Source organism: Colobus angolensis, unplaced genomic scaffold (genome assembly GCF_000951035.1).
Source record: "Colobus angolensis palliatus isolate OR3802 unplaced genomic scaffold, Cang.pa_1.0 Scaffold41, whole genome shotgun sequence".
NCBI lineage: Eukaryota > Metazoa > Chordata > Mammalia > Primates > Cercopithecidae > Colobus > Colobus angolensis.
Window position 1 is genome coordinate 6,019,065 of NW_012117488.1, and position 20,741 is coordinate 6,039,805.

Consider the following 20,741-nt stretch of genomic DNA (forward strand, 5'->3'; position numbering starts at 1 on the left):
AAGAATGTTGAATATTGGCCTCCACTCTCTTCTAGCTTGTGGGGTTTCTGCTGAGAGATCTGCTGTTAGTCTGATGGGCTTCCCTTTGTGAGTAACTTGACCTTTCTCTCTGGCTGTCCTTAACACTTTTTCCTTCATTTCAACCTTGGTAAATCTGACAATTATGTGTCTTGGGGCTGCTCTTCTTGAGGAGTATCTTTCTGGTGTTCTCTATATTTCCTGAATTTGAATGTTGGCCTGCTTTGCTAGGTTGGGGAAGTTCTCCTGGATCATATCCTGAAGAGTGTTTTCCAACTTGGTTCCATTCTCCCCATCACTTTCAGATACACCAATCAAACGTAGATTTGGTCTTTTCACATAGTCCCATATTTCTTGGAGGCTTTATTTGTTTCTTTTTACTCTTTTTTCTATAACCTTGTCTTCTCGCTTTATTTCTTTAATTTGGTCTTCAATCACTGATACCCTTTCTTCCATTTGATCAAATTGGCTATTGAAGCCTGTGCATGTGTCATGAAGTTCTCATGCCATGGTTTTCAGCTCCATCAGGTCATTTACAGTCTTCTCTACACTGTTTATTCTAGTTAGCCATTCGTCTAATCTTTTTTCGAGGTTTTTAGCTTCCTTGTGATGGGTTCGAACAGTCTCCTTTAGCTCAGAGAAGTTTGTTATTACTGGCCTTCTGAAGCCTACTTCTGTCAACTCATCAAAGTCATTCTCCATCCAGCTTTGTTCCACTGCTGGCGAGGAGCTGTGATCCTTTGGAGGAGAAGAAGTGCTCTGATTTTTAGAATGTTCAGCTTTTCTACTCTGGTTTTTCCCCATCTTTATGGTTTTATCTACCTTTGGTCTTTGATGTTGGTGATCTACAGATGGGGTTTTGGTGTAGATGACCTTTTTGTTGATGTTGATGCTATTCCTTTCTGTCTGTTAGTTTTCCTTCTAAGAGTCAGGTCCCTCAGCTGCAGGTCTGTTGGTGTTTGCTGGAGTTCCACTCCAGACCCTGTTTGCCTGGCTATCACCAGCGTAGACTGCAGAACAGTAAATATTGCAGAACAGCAAATATTGCTGTCTGATCCTTCCTCTAGAAGCTTCATCCCAAAGGGGCACCCACCTATATAAGGTGTCTGTCAGCCCCTACTGGGAGGTATCTCCCAGTTAGGCTACACGGGGGTCAGGGACTCACTTGAGGGGGCAGTCTATCCGTTCTCAGAGCTCAAACACCTTGCTGGGAGAACCACTGCTCTCTTCAGAGCTGTCAGAAAAGGGACATTTAAGTCTGCAGAAGTTGTCTGCTTCCTTTTGTTCATCTATGCCTTTCCTACAGAGGTGGAGTCTAGAGGCAGTAGGCCTTTGCCTTGTTGAGCTGTGGTAGGCTCCAAGCAGTTTGGGCTGCTTGGCCACTTTGTTTACCTACTTAAGCCTCAGCAATGGCAGACGCCCCTCCCCCAGCCAGGTTGCCACTTCACAGATTGATCTCAGACTGCTACCCTAGCAGTGAGCAAGGCTCTGTTGGCATGGGACCCACTGAGCCAGGCACGGGAGAGAATCACCCTGTCTGCCGGTTGCTAAGACCTTGGGAAAAGCTCAGTATTTGGGTGGAAGTATCCTATTTCTCCAGGTACATTCTATCACGGCTTCCCTGGGCTAGGAAAGGGAAATCCCCCAATTCCTTGCACTTCCCAGGTGAGGTGACGCCCACCTGCTTCAGCTCGCCCTCCGTAGGCTACACCCACTGTCCAACCAGTCCCAGTGAGATGAACCAGGTACTGCAGTTGGAAATGCAGAAATCACCTGTCTTCTGCGTCAATCACACTGGAAGTTGCAGACCAAAGCTGTTCCTATTCGGCCACCTTGGCCCATCTTACCTTGCCTTTTTAAAAGGAATTTTATATCATCTACTTAATGAGGGAAAACTCATCTTTAGAGAAGAATGCCAATGAAGGAGTGATAATATTTGAAATTTACTAATTTGCAACTCCCAATGAACTAATTGATTTAGGCAAGGATCTTTAATAGTAAAAGATTATTGCAAAACAGGTTATTCACACAGTTACAAAGCATCACAGGACATGTCACTTCCTAATTGTAAAAAGTGCAAAAGAGAGATCTGGCAGTCACCACTTTAACCAAGTGATCGAACTTACAATCACTAATATGGGACAAGTTTGTATTATGTTCCTTCTGATGGGGTGCAGATGAAATTCATGAAATCATTTATGAAGTATTCTTGCCAAAAGGGCTTAACCTGAATCTAAGTAAGCTTTTACGCAGGCCTAACCTCAAATAAATAGGAGTTACAGGGAATCAAAGAAAAATCAAATTACAAAGAAACCTGCAGAAGAATCTGAATTTGAGATATTCTACAAAACAACTATTTTTTTTATTCCTCCAAAAGTCATTTTCATGGGGGGGAGAAGGACTGGGGGAGCTGTCCCAGGTTAAAGGAGACTAAAAGGCCATAACAACCAAATACACAAACTTCAAAGGACTCTTAGCTTGAAAAAAACAGCTGAAATTTTTAGAAACATTTAGAGAAAACCTGAATACGAGCATATATTAAATAACATGGATATTATATGATATTAAGGAGCTAATATTAATTTTATTAGAAATGATAATGACATTGTGGTTATGTATAAGAAAATTCTTATTTTTAGGAGATGCTATTTATTTATTTATTTATTTATTTATTTTGAAGCAAGGTCTCACTTTTTCATGCAGGCTGGAGTACAGTGGCACAAACATGGCTCACTCCAGCCTCAACCTCCTGGGCTCAAGCAATCCTTCTATCTCAGCCTCCCAAGTAGCTGGGACTACAGGTGCATGTCAGCACACCTGGCTAATTTTTGTATTTTTTGTAGAGACAGGGTTTCACCATGTTGCCTAGACTTGTCTCAAACTCCTAGGCTGAAGCAATCTGTCTGAATCACCCTTCCAAGGTGCTGGGATTACAGGCATCAGCTACTGCATCTGGCCTACAGAAGATGTATATTTAGGTGTTAATGTTTAGGTGTGACATAGAATGACTTCAACAACTTTCAAAATATATGTATACACACATACATATATATATATATTTGTGTGTGTATGGAAAGATAAAGCAAATATGGCAAAATAGTAACAACTGTTGAATCTACATTGAAGAGATTGTAGAGATATTTATTTTACTGTTCTTTCAAATTTTCTAGATGTTTCGTGTTAAACGATTTAGAAAAGAATTTATGCCTCTACCCCCTCTTCTTGTTTTGTGCCTCTGGCACTCCTTTCTATTCCCATGGTCACTCTCTAACTACCACTCTTCATTGCCTCTTACCTGAACCTTTGTGGTGGCCTCCTATGTTTCTGTCTTCAGTCTAAATGCCTCCAAGTCATCTATCCAAGGCAGCTTCCTAAAAATCAGTTGTCATCATTTCTCTACCTTGCTTCACTCTATCAGTAGTCATTCCCTTCCTCATCACCCACATGGTAAAGTCTGAATGAGCTTAGCAAGCAAGGCCATTCACTCTTTTTCTTCAAGCTACAATGACATCACATCCTTGTTCAAGGTGTTCTCCTACCGCCTCATAGCCTAAGTTCTACCTGGGTCACAAACTCAAATGCCCGCATAGAGGGCTGGGAATAAAAGTCTTTAGGGTGTGGGTCTAGGGTGAACTGGGGATCGGGAGCCCTGTCTGAAGGGGGCAGCTCTTACTTGGGACCAGGTGAGTGTTACTATGAGAGGATGTGGGCCGAGTGTTGTGAAATCTTTGTTTCCATTAAGTCAGAAATAAAGATTTGTATACTAATACTGCCCTATTTTAAATGCTAATAGGCAATTTATTTTTTTAAAAAAACTGCTGCAGAATGAAAAAATTGTGAACTGCAGAGTGTGATTCTGTGATAATCCATGGAACTGAATGCTCATTCTTTCACACTGACCTCTGTCATTCTTCCTTCTCTCTCCATGGTGGGAAGACTTTCTGCATCCTTTTCCTGGTGAAATCTGGTGAATACTTCAAAACCCAGCAGGCAAGGCCATTCATGTTGCCCTGTCAGGCCCAGGCAGACCGAGGAGCTCTCTCTGTAGTGCACCCCAGCCCTTCATTTGTACAACCTTCCTTCTAGAACTTGTCATGGAATTACATATCTGGTTGTTTGTCTTCTCCCACTGGATTCTGAATCCTCATGATTAATAGCCACATTTTATACATCTTTGTCTCCCCTGAACTGCTCACAGTGTCTGGTATAAAGTCAGCATTCAATGAACATCTGCTGGTTAAGTTGCGGGCTCTTAAAGGTAATGCTATAGAAGAATTTAGGACATGGCTTCTATGACATCCAGTTTAAAATGTACTAAAAATGTCTATAAATCAATTAAAAAAAATTTATTATTATTATAATATTCCAAGTAAGGTTCTCTTTTGAGATCATTTGTCTACTGTAGGAAGTCAGTTAAACAAGTTTAATTTAAAAAAAAAAAGTCTCAAATCAGGATTCTTTCTGACCCTTTAATCTCAGATAATGATAATAGAGTATTGTTTCAAATATTTCCCTTCTAGCACAATCTTGGTCAAGATCAGGCCAAGGATATAGACAGGTTCAGTAAACCACAAGTGCTCTAAACCTGCTTGAACCTATGTAAGAACTGAGCAGTGGTGTGTGCACTGGATCAAATCACCTTCTCTCCTTGGGACATCAATTCCTATCAGTGCTGTATGCACCTGATTCTCCTATTCTTGTCTCTTTCATGCCTTTCTTTAATGAAATACTTTTGCCCTCTTAGCAGGTCTTCCAAAATTCACCCCAAAACTTACTTCTTCCTAGAAGTGTCTGCTATCACCTGCCTTGATTGTTTCATTGTATTATATTCTCCATTTATCTGTGTTTCTTTTTTGTTAGGTATGACCTACTTTGGTGTGAGACATATAATAAGAATAATTATGATATTAAGAAAAAGATAATATGGTAATAATAATATTTGGCTTTGGGAGGCAAAGGCAGGTGGGTCACCTGAGGTGTCTGGTATAAAGTTTGAGACCAGCCTGACCAGCATGGTGAAACTCTGTCTCTACTAAAAAAAAAAAAAAATCAGCTGGGCGTGTGCTGTAATCTCAGCTACTTGGGAGGCTGAGGCAGGAGAATTGCTTTAATCCAGGAGGCAGAGGTTGCAGTGAGCCGAGATCACGCCATTGTACTCCAGCCTGGGCAGCAAGAGTGAAACTCCGTCTCAAAAATAAAAATAAAAAAAGAATCATTGAGGGCCATTGTTAAAAGAAATAGCTTACCAGACCCCTCCCTGGAAATTCTGATTCAGTGGGTCTGGCATGGGGTAGGGAATGAGAATAAGTATTTGTATTTTTAACAAGTGCCACAGATAGTTCTTATCATCAGGCAACCCTGGGAAACACTACCATCATCCTTATAAGCTTGGGTTTGGGAGCCAACTAATCAGGGTTTGAGGATGGGTTCTCATGCTTTTTAGCGTATGTAACAGTGGGCAAGTCACCACGTCCTAAGCTGTGATTTTTTCATCTAGAAGATGGGGATGATACTCACTGTCTCAGTGTTGTTCTGGGGATTAAATGACTCATTCAGAGCATGAGCACTTAGAATGTCTGGAACATTCCAAGTGTTCAGCAAATATGTGACAATCATATTCATATTTTGCTTGTAGTTTGCTTGGTTATGTTACTGTGATTCAAAATCTGAATGATGGTTTCCTTGGTTCTTCCGTAGCACTATGGTGATTCAGAAGAGTGACCCAGGAGATTTTATCATAGCCAAAGACTATTGTTGAGAGTCTGCTCATCTCTGCCAACTTTTTATTGCCTCAGTAAGTTATCACCCTTTGTTCTCTTTAATTTTACCTGTCGTCTCCATTGAATTACAGAAAGGTCTTTGAGGCCAGTGACCCTGTCATCTAGTTTTGTTATACAGTAGATCCAGTATCCTTTAGAGTGGGCTATCAACAGAGGGCATGATCTAATAAAACACACGTTTATTTCATGGAGTTATAGAGCCATCATCTCTTACTTAGGTTATGACAGCTCCTAATGGGTCTTGGAGTCTTGAGGTCTTATGCTCTTGCTTCCCTGCAGTGCAGCCTACACTGCAGCCAAAATGATCTTTGAGCAATATCATCACAGCATGCCAGTCCTATTTGAAACCTTCCAGTGCTTTCCCTGTATTTATAATAAAATCCAAACTCTTTACTGTGGACTTGTAAGCTCTACCTGATCTGGGCTAGTCTGTCTGTCTGACGGCATCCCCTGTGATTCACCTCCTGGATCATCACATCCCAGCAACACTGAAGTTCTCCCTCCCTAGACTGCCCTCTCCCTCCATCATCACCTGCCACTTAGCCCAGATGTCACCTCAGAGATCTTCCCCCACCTCCATATCTCATGCTTTCCTGCCATTATTTCCTATCCCATCTTCCTGCTTTATTTTCTTCTCATCACTTACCACTGTCCAATATTCTACTTATCAGTAAGTGATGTTAGTTTATATGTTTATTGGAAGCTCCATTATAGCAGGCATCCTGTCTATCTTGTATTCCAAGTACTGGGAACAGAACCTAGTACCTTCATGGGCTTGGTATACATGTATATCAAATTGATAAATGGACTTTAAAGAACATCAGCCGGGCGCAGTGACTCACGCCTGTAATCTCAGCACTTTGGGAGGCTGAGGTGGGTGGATCACCTGAGGTCAGGAGTTCGAGACCAGCCTGGCCAACAGAGTGAAAACCGGTTTCTACTAAAAATACAAAAAATTAGCCTGGTGGCCCGTACCTGTAATCTCAGCAACTCGGGAGGCTGAGGCAGGAGCATCACTTGAACCCAGGAGGCAGAGATTGCAGTGAGCTGAGATCACGCCATTGTACTCCAGGTTGGACAACAAGAGTGAAACTCTATTTCAAACAAACAAACAAAATGATAAAGGATATCTATATAGTCTAATATATCTCAACTTTTTTAAAGCAAGGAACTCTTTTTTAAAGCGAGGAACAAACAAAACTGTTTGTTTTTAATTATTAATTTGGTTGGTTGGTTGGTTTTTTTTGTTTTTTGTTTTTTTAACTTCTTTCTTGACAATTAATAGGATTTCATACACATAAAAGTTCTTAGCAAACACTTAACAATTTACTGAGTGCTTGTTCGATGACATCCACCACCAGGGGGACATCAATCCACTGACTGGTAGCTGTGGATAGAGAGAAAATCTGGCTGAAGGAGAAGCAGATCTGACCCCAGGGGACAAAGGCAGGCAGAGGCACCTAGTGTTCTGGTAGTGTGGCTCCTCCAGGGCTTCCCTGTGGCTCTGCAGACAGAGGTGGTAGGAGGCAGGAGAGGCAGAGTTATCTCTGGAGAACCCAAAAGAGAAGCAGCAAGAGAGGACTCTAATGCAGGCCAGGCTGCAATGAGAAACTGCCTGGCCTGGAGCAGCCCTATACCAGTGGCTGCAGCATTGCAGAAACGATGGCAGTGGTGGTGGCGGTGGGGATAGGTGGAAGCAGCAGTGGTGGTGGTGCCACAAGAAAAACTTCTTAGGGAGGTACTAACATGGAAAGCAGCCTCTCACCAGGCTCAAGCCAGAGGGACCTGAGAAGGGGGCAATGATGGCAGTGACAAGCAAGGGGCAGCAAGGAGGTCCTCAAGAGTGTCACATTTTCCCAGAAGAAAGGAAAGGATTCAAAGAACTGAAATCCCAGCAGTTGAGCATGTGTGATCTCAGTCAGAGCCATTGGCTTTGTTGTCTTTTGGGTTGTGTTTACTTTTCAGTATCATTCTCAAGAATTAAGCAAGATAACATGTGCAAAGCATCTAGCAGAGTGTGTGGGGTGTAGTCAGCAAATGTTATTTCCTCTCATTGTTGGGCAACCACCAGTAGCACCATATCATAATTAAAGCTGAAAGAAGAATACTGTGTTAAGCTCTGTGGAAGAAACAATGATGAATTAGACATTGTCCATGTCTTCAAAGAGTTTACAATATGGAAGTGACATGATCATTCAAAAAGCAGAAAGTGCAAAGTGCTGTCTGAAGCAGTGCCAATAAAGTGTTAAGTATGTTCATATATGTTCATATATACTTATACCTGTCATAAATTCCAGTGTGGGGGACTGGATAAGCTTTATGGAGAGACCTTGGGTCTTAAAGAATAGATATAATTTAGACATGGGAAGCATGGGTAAAGGATAAAGAGGAGGAGAAGATAGTGAAGGAATAATAAGAAATTTAGGAGGAAAATCAAGATTAGAGTAGTAAAAATAAGGAAGAATTTCAAACAGGAGATGATGAGCAAAAGTATCCAGTGTGAAGGACTTCTGCTTCTGGCTTTGATAAAGTTACTAGTACCAGTTCTCTTACCATAAATAGCTGTAAAACTGGACAAAATATAGGGAGCAACTGTTTTCAGACACTGGAATTCAGGCAGTATTGAACTTTGATCCCTGGGGAAAGGGAAACACATGAGATGAACCTCTTGGTCACCTTGTCTTTTTTCCTGGAAGCACAGCAAAGTGGAGCCCAAGTTGATAACAGTTGCTTTACTGTTCTGAGGAGGCAGAGATCACAGTTCAGGGCTGTTGAGGTGGTTGGAATTTGTAGGTCTGGGTAATGAAGAGAAAGCTGCGCAGAGAAACAGGTCCAGAAATCTGCATATGGGTACTGTAAAGTCTTTGGACAAATGCTAAGCTTCTCACTTTCCGGGTGACAGTCTACAAAGTCTGGTGGCAAATAGCTACTGGGGAGCTGTAAGCTGGATAGAGATTCCAGAAAGTGCACAAAACTGGAGATGCAGATGTTCCAAGTGGAGATGTTCTCAGTGATTCCCTGGGGTTTCCAGTGAAGAACCCAGAAAGGCCACGCAGTAGGAGCAGGGCTACCTAGCCCTGGACTCAAGGCTATACTAATTTTATACAAATAAAGTTTAAAAACAGCTTTGTAAAAATTAAACTTATCCACTAGTAAATTAACGTAACAAAACTTAACACTCTTTAAATCCAGACCTGATAATGTAGTATTTAATGTCTAGCATAAAATTCAAAAATTACTAGATATGTGAAGAGGCATGACCACAATAGATTTTTTAAGTCAATGGAAACATACTCAGAGATAGCAGATATGTTAAAATTAGCAAGCAAAGGTAAAAAAACTCTCATAAATATGTTTAAAATTTTAAAGAAAATATGGACTCCAATAAATAGAAATTCTCACTAGAAAAGTGGAAATTAGAAAACCAGCTAGAAATTCTAGAACTGAAAACATGTAATACCTAAAATGAAAAAAAAATCACTAAATGAGCTTAACAGCAAAATAGATTCCATAGAAGAAAAAAAAAATAGTGACATTGAAGACATGGCAATATAAACGATATCAGCTGAAGCACATAGAGATAAAAGCACTGAAAAAAATGAACAGAGCCTCGCTGACTTGTGGAATAGTATGAGGTGGCCTAACATCTGTGAAACTGGAGTTCCAGAAACAGATGAAAGAGAAATTGGGGAAGAAAATACATTTTAAGAAGTGATAGCTGAAAAAATCCCCAATTTGGTGAAAAATATTAACCCATAAAGTAAGAATGTGAATAAACACCCTGCAGGATAAAAAACAAAGAAAACCAATCCTGGGTACATTATAACCAAGTTTATGAAAGCCGAGGATCAAAGAAAAAAGTCTTAATAGCAGTACAAGGAAAAAACCCATTCTGCGCAAGACCCAGGGGAACAACAATGCTGATTTATCAATAGGCCAAAAGAGAATTGAATAACACCTTTAAAGTGCTAAAAGAAATAAAACCTGTCAACCTGGGATGAGAAACCTAGTGAAAGATAAAGATCCCTTTAAAAATGAAAGAAAGGAAAAAAGAGAAAATGGGAAGGGAAGGGAAGAAGGGAGAGAGAAAGGAAAAGAGGAGGGAAGGAAGGAAGGAAGGAAGGAGAAAGCAAGCAAGCAAGAAAGAAGGAAAGAAAGAAAGAGAAAAGAAAAGAAAAAGAAAGAATGAAAGAAAGAGAGAGAGAGAGAAAGAAAAAGAAAGAAAGAAAAAGAAAAGAGAGAGAAAGAAAGGGGAAGGGGAAGAAGAAAAACACTGCCAAGCAAAAACCGAATGTATCAATGGTACACATATACTACAAGAAATATTAAAGGAAGTTCTTCAGGCTAAAGGAAATGATACCAGATAGAAACTCAGATCAACATAAGAAAATGTCTAGTGCTAGAAGTGCTAAATATGTGGGTAAATAGAAATTACTTTTTTCCTTACCTGTTATTGAATAAGTAAAACTTAATTATAAAGCTGAGTTTTTGGTAGACATTGCAGTAGTCTGGGAGTCAGGAAATCTGGGATCTGGTCCACTTCTGTAACCTTAGGTAACTGGCTTAATCAACACTTGATATTCCTCTCTAATTGGTAACAATTCAAGAAGTTTCTTTTTTTTTTTTTTTTTTTTGAGATGGAATCTCACTCTGTTGCCCAGGCTGGAGTGCAGTGGCATGATCTTGGCTCACTGCAACCTCCACCTCCTGGGTTCAAGCAATTCTGCCTCGGCCTCCCAAGTAGGTGGGATTACAGGCATGCACCGCCACGCCCAGCTAATTTTTTTTTTGTATTTTTGGTAGAGATGGAGTTTCAACATATTGGCCAGGCTGGTCTTGAACTCCTGACCTTGTGGTCCGCCCACCTTGGCCTCCCAAAGTGCTGGGATTATAGGCGTGAGCCACTGCAACTGGCCTTAAGAAGTTTCTTTTTATCGTTGCTGAATACCTCAAAAGGGCTATCTACTTATTATTTCTTAAATTTAATGTATATATGAATTGCCTAGGGATCTTGTTAAATTCAAGATACATTAATAAAGTTATTGTGGTATAGTAAAAAGACAGACAAATAGATCAATGAAATTAAAAATATATATATATTCTTTTTTATCCCTTTTACTTCTAACTTATTGTTTATACTTATACTTTATACATAAAGCATCTCTCTTATAAACTCTATAGCATTAGTTCTTGCTTTTTTATTCTGTTTGATAATCTCTGCCTGTTAATTGGAGTGTTTTGTTCACTTTACACTTAATAAAATTTTTGATGTTGAGGTTACAGCTACCATTTTGCTGTTTGTTTTCTTCCATCTATTTGTTTTGTTTTGTCTCTTTCTTCTTGTTGTTCTTTTGTTTCTCCTTTTCTTCCTTCTTTTGAATTTGTTGAGAATTTTTTTTCATTATTTTAATTTTTATTTTATTTTATCTTATTTTGAGACAGGGTCTTACTTTGTCACCCAGGCTGGAAGGCAGTGGCGCGACCTCTGCTCACTGCAACCTTCACCTCTTGGGTTCAAGCGATTCTCCCACCTTAGCTTCCCAAGTAACTGGGACTACAGTTGTACGCCACTACCTCCGGCTAATTTTTGCATTTTTTGGTAGAGACAGAGTTTTACCACGTTGTCCAGGCTAGTTTCGAATTCCTGACCTCAAGTAATCTGCCCACCCAGCCTCCCAAAGTGCTGGAATTATAGGCATAAGCCACCACACCGGGCTTGAGAATTTTTTAATATTTTGTTTTATTTCCTCTGTTGGATTGAAAACTATATGTTGTTGTTTTATTTTGGGTGATCTAGGGACTGAAATATGCATCCTGAGCTTAGCAGAATCTACTATGATTTCACATCACTATATGTGTAGTATAAAAAACCTACAAAGCAAATTTTCTGTTTTCCAATATGTTCTTTGCACTGTTGTCATACTTCTACATAAGTTAAGAGCTCCATGGTAAGTTTTATTATTTTTGCTTTAAATAATCAATTGTCTTTAAAAGAAATGAAATAAAGGTTGACATTAGAGCAATTCTAGAAAAATTCCTAGGTTTACTCTGATTACTGTATTTTCCAAATGTCGTATGTGAAGTCCTTTACAGGCCTTACCTGCTGGGTTGGATGAAGCAATCCTTGAGGGAAGTCACCGCTGTAGTCCTGTTGGCTATCCCTCAGAATCTCTTCAAAATTCACCCTGGAGAAGGAGAAGAGAAAGATGCTTAGAGAGGAAGGGAAATACTGGCAAGGGGATGGGGAGAATGAAACCACTTTAAGACTGTATTTTAAAGGCTCGTTAAGCTTCACTTTTAATGCAGTATAATTTGAAGAGATGTATTTTCTTTTGGAGGCAAATTTTAAGACACTAGGGGGTTAGTTCACCCAGAGAGATGCTGGTAATTATATTTGAATTGTCAGTAATTCTAGTTCCATCACCAGAAAGCAAAATGCAAGTAGTAAAAGATGACTCTTTACTTGAAATCTGCGGGGGAAGAAAGAACTTTGCTTCTCTCAAGGTCATCTGGTGTTCAAAGAAAATGTATCATTGATGATTTAATAATATATAACATGAGAAATTGCATTAGTATAATTATGTTACGTTTTATCATCTTATTTTTTATGTAGAGAACAGATTGCCTTAAATCTGCAAGTATCATATTTGAGTTAAAATTACATTCAACATACCATAAATATATACTTCCTAATCATTTAAATGTTTGCAATCATTGTGTATCTCAGTTAAAATATATGTTCACATTATACTTTAAATTTCTATTTCCTTTGGACATTATTGTATTTTGCAAGAACAGAAAGATTATCTAAAAATTTTCTGTAGTGATAATGGAAACCATGTTAACATCTGAATCATGTTCAATGTGAAAAAGAGAATTGGGGCCAATTTAACAGTTAGTACCCTTTCTTGGCAGAGAATGATAGAGCACTGTTGTAAAAAGGACTGCTTTCTTTTCTTTTTAAATCTGCAAAGTGTTACTAAGTACCATAGTCCCTCGCCTTTGGAAATACCACGGCTTTTTGGGTCACCAGCTGTGTATTATATACCAATGGAGAGTACAACTCATGGCCATTTTTTGCATTCTTAGTGCTATTCATGGCTGTTTCTTTACCTCATGAGCTGCATGACACCTTTTATTTAAAGAAGTCCTCATGTTTGTGATCACTGTGCATCAGGTTATCAGGTCTGTGGCTGGCCTTCCAGTTGTTCATCAGTCTGAGCTCACAAAAAGCAGGCACAACTGGCAGAGTCATTGTGCTGTTCTGTTAGATTAAGTCATCCTGGTGGTATCCAAAAAATTTCTGGTGTAAGAATTATTTTTTTCTGTTTTGAATTAATGAAGCAGAAACACAAACTGTGAACATTGTCTGTAAATAGCCTTTGTTCTTTTATGCAAAAGGTCCTTAATGTTAAGGCCTGCAAGAAAATAGTATGTGTTATATTATTTTATAATATTAGTGTTCATGCAGAATGATGGGGGAAAAACCAGCTAGGTTTTATTTCTTACTGGTTATTATTGGTTGATGAATTCCTGTGAAGGTTTATGACATTAGGTTAAATCATATGAAATTGCTATTTGTGTAGACAATTTCATATGACTCAACCTAACAGGAAACAAAGCAGCTTCAGTTCTAGGATACAAGATATAATTCAATTAATTCGCTCTACATCATTGTGAGTCTGCTGCAAATATCTTAAATTAATACATATAACTTAAAAATTGGAACTGGAAAGACAAGATTTGTTTTCCTTTTATTCTTACTTTGCTTTTACTCTGTGTCATTGCTCTCTTGCTTTCGAGGAAAATACAGGCTCTATATATAGAACAACTCCCCACATTTGCCATTCTATAGGTCTTGAGGGGTAAACAAGTAAGAACACAAATATTACTTACTTAGTTGTGGGTTAAAGTCATCCTTCTATTATTCTAACAATAACTTAAACTTGCAGCCCTTCCTTAGTGAATTTTCAGGAATTCTCTTCTCTCTAAAGAAGACTATTTCATCACAGAAATATATTAGAGGTATTAAAATGCCTTTCCCCTCTCTCTTCTTCCATATTTCTCCATTTGCAGTTTCATCTGTACGGAAAAGGAGCTCTGGTTGCTTTGGCCAAGACTTTTCAGTAGGAAATGCTTCAAAATACAAAGCAAGAGCTATTTTCAAGAAAGACCTTCTAAATTTGTATTAGGTAAGTTAAATTGTAGATGTCTTCCTTTACAACTAGAAGTAAATACATTTGATTTGATTATATTAATCAAAATGTACTTGCGTTCAAGTGTTCTTACATGTCAATACTCCTGGATAGATTTAAATTACATTGACAGAAAACATCCATTTCCTCACATTTTCAAATACCAAGCAAGCAGCAGAACCTGGTCTTTAGCATGGTTGTATTTGAAAAAAATGCAATCCAGCCAAGGCTGATCTTGTTTTTCCTTTATGCTTTAAGCCAGAAGCAATTACTTTTCATTTCAAGATTAAGCGTCTGTAACGTTGCCACTCGTCGCTGAGGCTCCTGGTTTCAGCATGTCTCCTTGGTTCCCAGCCAGCTCTGGGTGTTCAGGTAGCAGCTGTGGCTGGGAGTGTCTCTCCAGCCCACATTCCTTGGCCATGAATTTTGCAGCCCTGTTTATCTGATGAAGACCTCCCAGTAGTGAATTGCTCATGACATTGTCACACAAACCTTAATGAATGATATGGAAAGATACTCAATATTTTTCTTCCCGGAATGCCTACCAATCCTCAGTGTCCCAGCCCCTTCACTCCAGCTGATCACCACAAAGGTTTGGTACTGAGATCCAGTGAGAAGTTTGTCCTGCAAAAACCACATTCTCACTGGATGCCTACAAGTCCTCTCTATGGGACTGTTACCCAAGCCTGTTTAGAGAATTTTCAACAATTACATCTGCCCATTTGCTGAGTTTCACTACTCTACACTAATTATTGACTTCAATTTATATTTTTAATGTACAATTGCTATCACCAACTTCAGTGCATGAAGACCTCTCTTCCTTCTCTTCAAACCCATGACTTTGCTTGGGATAACAGGGATGGCTTTATAGCATGGCTTTCTCATTATTTCATGTGTCTTCATTTTGCGTTCCCAAGTCAGATTGTAAATTCCTTGAGAAAGGAGGCCCTGAAAACTAGAAATACCTATACAGACAGATAGTTTAAAAAAAAAAAAAATGGACAGAAAGACATTTGTTGCTCTAAGAATCCAGAAAATTTGCCTTAACATGTTCAGAAGAGATCTTTGGCTACAATATACAACTCCTCTCCTTTCCCCCGCCTGCCCTCTGCTGGAACTGCTAATGAGCAGTAAGATGGCAAAAGCAGGACATTGTATGGGAAATGTGGGAAAACAGGGGCTAGTCTGACTAGAAGGCGAGTTGAGTAACTGTGATTTGTGATTTGTAAGTCCACAATGGGGATCTTTGAAGTCCTTCATGATGTGCCTCTGTATGACTAGCAACCTCCTCACAAGACTCTGTGGTTCACTGTGCACAGAGATATGATTCGGCCTTCCTGCCTGAGATAGACCAAGTGGCCTTGTGTGTGCTTTTCCTCCTCTGTGCTTGTTTCATCTGCAGAACCATCTGATGGATGACAGACAGCTGAACCAGGTACTGCCCCTTCCCAAACACAAATGCCCTCCCCACTCACCATTCCCCAGAGCCTTCACCACCTTCATCTATGAAAGGCATTTACTAGGGTCTAGCAGCACTGCCAATTTGGTAATGCAAAGCAGGAGATAAGTGTGAAACTCTAGACTGGTTTACTGTTTCAAAGGGCAGCAGGATGTGACAGCTGCTGAGGCAGCCCTTTGCCCTTGGAGAGGAGAAGCACCAGTGTAATCACTAGATGACCTCTCCCTCCTGCTGTCTCCTGGGTGGTAGGGACAGTCTCTCTCCCAACCCCAGTCTTGGTCAGGTGGCTACATATTATGAAAAAGACGAGGAAAAACATGTTTTTGCTTTTAAAATTATTATTAAGAGAGAGTACTCTTTGGGGAAGCAGAATCCATTAGCTGAATTCATTTCAGTATCTATTAATTAAGTTAGGCAGCCTTAACGCAATTTTATTATGTAGCCTTTAAGAGCTGTTCTGGTAAATGCCCATCCTATAAATACTAGCACTACTTTATATGTGTGATATCTTTTTGGAAGGGTAAATCTGAATTATTATCCAGATATTAATCTGCACACAACCCCATCCAGACAATGCAAAGATGCTTCCTCATATTTTGAACATTGTTCAATACATTCAGAAGGGGGAAAAGCCGCTCAGATGTGACTTTCTACAATTTTAAGTCAGTGGATAAGTCAGCCTGGTTGCATCCCAAAACATACTTTGAACATCAATTTCACCTTACTCCTGACCAAGTAATTGATTTCTACATTTCATTCTGTAAATTAAACGCTAGACTTTGAATTACTAGAAGAAATACACAGTTAGCCAATAAACCTTTCTTATAAAATGACAGTATTTTAATTTATTAGATGCGTTAGCATGTATTCATGCCTAAGAGTTCATCAATCAATTTTCCATTTTAAAAAGCAGTCTCTGGAAGCAACAGTGGAGAGATGCTGAGTTCCAAAAGCAATGTTGTGAAAGGCAGCAGGTCTAGCGTTCCAAGCACATGCTTAACTAAATTCTAGTCAATAACCATGTGGCTCCAAGTATAAACCCACATTTTTTAAAGTATCTGCCTTCTGAACTGACTCTTTTGGAATGTCAAAATTTTTAAAAGAAAATATTTAAATTTCTCTATTTAAGAGGTGTGCTATGTTTGTTCAATATTGGAGCAACCTCTGATATTATTTTAAAATATTTATTTTGCCACTTTGACAGCCTTCTACACTGCCATTGGGTTTTGTTTTTGTTTACAGTACTAAATTTCAATAGTTGGCTTCAGATTAAATGCATATTCGTATGTTGTGGTGATTTTATTAATTAGTTGCTTTTGAAAAATCTTTTAAGCCGAAAGTCACTCCAAAATAGAAACTCTAAGAATCACTACCACCAAGTTAAATTTAAGTCATGTACTCATTTCATTCAGTCATCAAAAATATATTTAACACACAGGACTTGACTAACTTATCCCTAAGCAAGGTAGACATAGCACCTGGGGCCCACAATACTTTTAGAGGCCTATAAAAACAGTCTTTTAAATCAGAAGAAAAAAAATTTTTTTTCCTTTAAAATCAGAAGAAAAAGATAAAATTTTAGGTCAAAGAAAGTATATATAATATTAATATATTAATTTTCATACCAGCATGATCATAAAATATAATTTTAAATAGTTTTTTAATGAAGGAAGGGGCCCATGAAGGCAAAAGTTTCCAGGACTCATAAAATGATAATGCAACCCTTCATGACATATGCCAAGTTTTATCTATGCTAGATTCTAGGTGTTAGAAGATATGTAGGGCACAGTTTCTGTACCCAAAGCACTCATAGTCTAATGAAGAAAATGGACATAAAACAGGCAGTTCATAATGTGGTTGGTTCCCTTGAAATTGTTTGAAAGAGTAATTACAAGCTGAAAAACACAAGGGTTTTACTACAAAATGTCATTTAACACATAGACTTGGCCTTATGTTTCTTTCAGTTAAACTTATACAAAAATTAGGTTTACATATATATCTTAATGCTACATAGACAGTGTAAGTATATATGTGTGTTCATTTTAAACATTACTGATATTGCCATTCAGATCTGTAAGTCAGAATGTTCATTATTTTATAAGTACTGTCCATCAAAAGGACCACAAAGGAAATTCCACGTGCTGGTATCAATGGTCCAATGAGGAAAATGAGAAGTGAAATCTAGTTCTCCCTAGCTTAGCAATGCTTACCTATGTCCTTTCAAGTTTTACCAAGATTTCAGAATTGGAACAGAATCCTGGCTGCACTTTCCCTCTTCATAAAATTTCACATATATGTGAGATGCAGCATTTATTTTTTTTCTATTACTGTTTCTAATTCCAATAATTTGGGTAGTCACAATGTTCCCCTAAACCTAAGTCTTCCTTGTTAATATTTGAGTCCATTTTTGCATTTTTTGATTGTCAATTAGGGAATGATTTCTGAACATTTTCTATTTTTAGAGCAATTTTACCTTCATTATCTTATTACACACACAAAAGCTTTTTGAATAAGTAGGACATCATAGGACATTCAAAAGAACACAGACTCAGACAAGCCTGGGTATAAATCTCAATTCTGCCAATAAAGCTGTATTACTTTGGTCACTTCATTTAACCTCATTTGCATCTCAGCTTCCTCATCCATAAAATGAGGATCATTATGCATGTCTCATAAAGTTGCCATAAGAATTAGGATAATGTATGTTAAGTGTTAGACCAGCACCTGAAATTTAGTAGAAGCTAAATAAGTAGCTGCTATTATTATTTGCCATATTTTATAAATTAGGAAACTGAAGCATAGACATATTCCTCATGCCAGTATAGGGGGTTAGGGCACCTAGTTATTACAGGCAGACTTTGTTTTGAACAAGGCTTATTGAAAATGAGGGTATACACTACAAAGTACAGAAGAAAAAGGTGCAGAAAAAACACTGACATCAAACCAACCAGATAACCAATATATGTTTATTGGGCACCTTATAAGTATAAGACATTCTGTGTACAAGTTGGGCTACTTTGCAAATGACAGAATTCCAACTTGATCATGCAAAAAAGAGAATTTGCTGACTGATGTCACCCAAACACAGAATGTGGACAGCTGGTCCTATGGATGTCTGGACTCACTGGCAAGTACACTTTTAGGGCTTATACTCTCTATTTCTGATGTATGTTTCCAGTTCTCTTTGCAGATGAGCTTTCTCCATGCCATGGGGAACATGAATCCTAGCAACTATGATCTCTCATCTCATCCTAACTAAGCAGTTCTGCCAGCAAAGAAAGAGGATTTCTTTGTCTTTGTCTGCAGTTTGAAAACAATCCTAAAAATCACTTTCATTGAACCAATTTAGGTCACATACTCTTCCCTAAGCCAATCACCAAGCCAGGAAGATGGGGTAATATAATTGGTCCAATTAAGAGTACATGACATGTTAGGAACTTGAGACCAGCGTGGCCAACATAGTGAAACCTCATCTCTACAGAAATACAAAAAAACTAGCTAGGTGTGATGCACACACCTGTAGTCCCAGCTACTTGGGCGGCTGAGGTGGGAGGATCACTTGTGCCTGGGAGGCAGAAGTTGCAGTGAGTGGAGATCGCACCACTGTACTCCAGCCTGGGTAAAGACCAAGATGTCTCAAAAAAAAAAAAAAAAAAAGGGAGTACATGTTACTGTTGTCATTAGAATAGAGGGAAGTGTATTGGGTGAGCAAAAATCATAACCTTTACCTTCAATGAGTTATAATAGAAAAATTAATATTTTAATGGTAGAGTTGGCTCAAAGAGCCAAGAGGCCAGAATCTCAGAATGTCTGGCTGAGATGCCATGAGCCCTGAGCGGACATGTCACATGGACTGCTCAGCCAGGAAGGGAGGCCTATCATACTTTTGTCCCCCACTTGTGTTATCTCATAGATTACAGACTTAAATTTATTTCTTAATATGCATACTATTTAAAGAAGGAAGTTATAAACATTTGGGCATTATCTTAGAGAAAGCAGAACTTTCTAAAGAGAGTGACTAGAGGCTGGACCACAGACTAACATCCCTGTTGGTTGAAAAATTGCAGGCTGTCTTGTCCTGTTGGAAAGCATATTCTGACAGATTGCTTAATGCTTTTCCTTCCTGTAGCATGGGCTTGGGGGAGTGGTACTCAAAGCAGACTTACACATTGGATTGTATAGTGAATGAACTTTTCTTAATGGCTTTGCTGGGTTTATTTAAGACATTGAACTGTTTGCCCTTGTCTCCAGTAATTCAATGACTACTCATCATTACATTAGTGGGAGAACTATTATACTGTATTAGAGATACGGAGATCTTGTGACTGGGTGAGGAGTCAGTGTTTTGACTTTTTATGCCAACATCATTATTTTCCCACTCGTTTCACATTTCTCCTGTCAGTTTAGCCCTCAATTCAAGGTTACCTTGATTACTTTCAGGTCTTTTGGTCATGAATCTTTCTAAACTATTTTTACCTCAAAATGTTCCTATCTTTTCATGTACTCACTTTGTCTTCTTTTCTGTCTCAAAATTACAGGTTTTCCTAGTCTTTTCCAGCACTAAATTCTTCCCTCTTCCACCTCCTTAGAAAACTAACTTCATTCATTACTTCATCTTCTATTTGCATTTTCAACTATCCCTCTTCATTGTATCTTTCTCCACTTATGCACCACAAGCCTACCTCTTGAAACAGTATCAAATGAGATCATGTATGGGAAAGTGCTCTGCTACTCTGAAGTGGAATATAAATATGGAATAATATCATAATCCTGTCTTTCTTCTTCCCTCCGTGATCATTTTAAAAAAACCATCACTATAAAGTATTTTTTAATTTTACTGTATCACTGTTCAACTCATTACCTAATGTCTTAAAATCTGACTCTGTCTCCTAAAATACTATGTTGGGGGTTCATAACTTTATCTTCCAGTATTTGATGCAGTTAACTACATCCTCCTTCCTTGGTTTCTGTAACCTCATAACCTTGGTTTGCCTCCTCTCCCTTTAACCATTCCTCTTTCCTTCAATGTCCATCTTTTCCCTTCTACCTCTAAATGTGAGTGCTATCTATCATTCTGTCCTTGCTTCTCTCCCTCTCTCTCTGATTTTCATAAATACTCCTTGAAACCACCAACAAATTCTTTTCTTCAACCTCTGTTAATTGCCTGCTGAGAATTTTAACTTAGATGTCCCACAAGCCCCCAAAGAAAAATGTATTTTAAAATAAACTCTTACCCCACTCCAAATATCTTCCACCTTATCTCAGCCAACAGTGTTACTCTTTTACTGA

General features: G+C 38.7%; 1 protein-coding gene across 2 annotated transcripts in view; it reads left to right on the forward strand.

Annotated features, from left to right (window-relative positions):
* DDAH1 (dimethylarginine dimethylaminohydrolase 1) overlaps nt 1–20,741 on the forward strand; it is a 259,984-nt gene that overhangs the window by 68,322 nt on the left and 170,921 nt on the right. The window contains exon 2 of one of the 2 annotated variants that reach the window (XM_011956104.1): nt 13,875–13,990. The exons of the other annotated variant lie outside the window; for it this stretch is intronic. The gene's annotated coding sequence lies outside the window, so the exon portion shown is untranslated. The remainder of the gene's footprint in view (nt 1–13,874; nt 13,991–20,741) is intronic. 2 annotated transcript variants of the gene reach the window in all.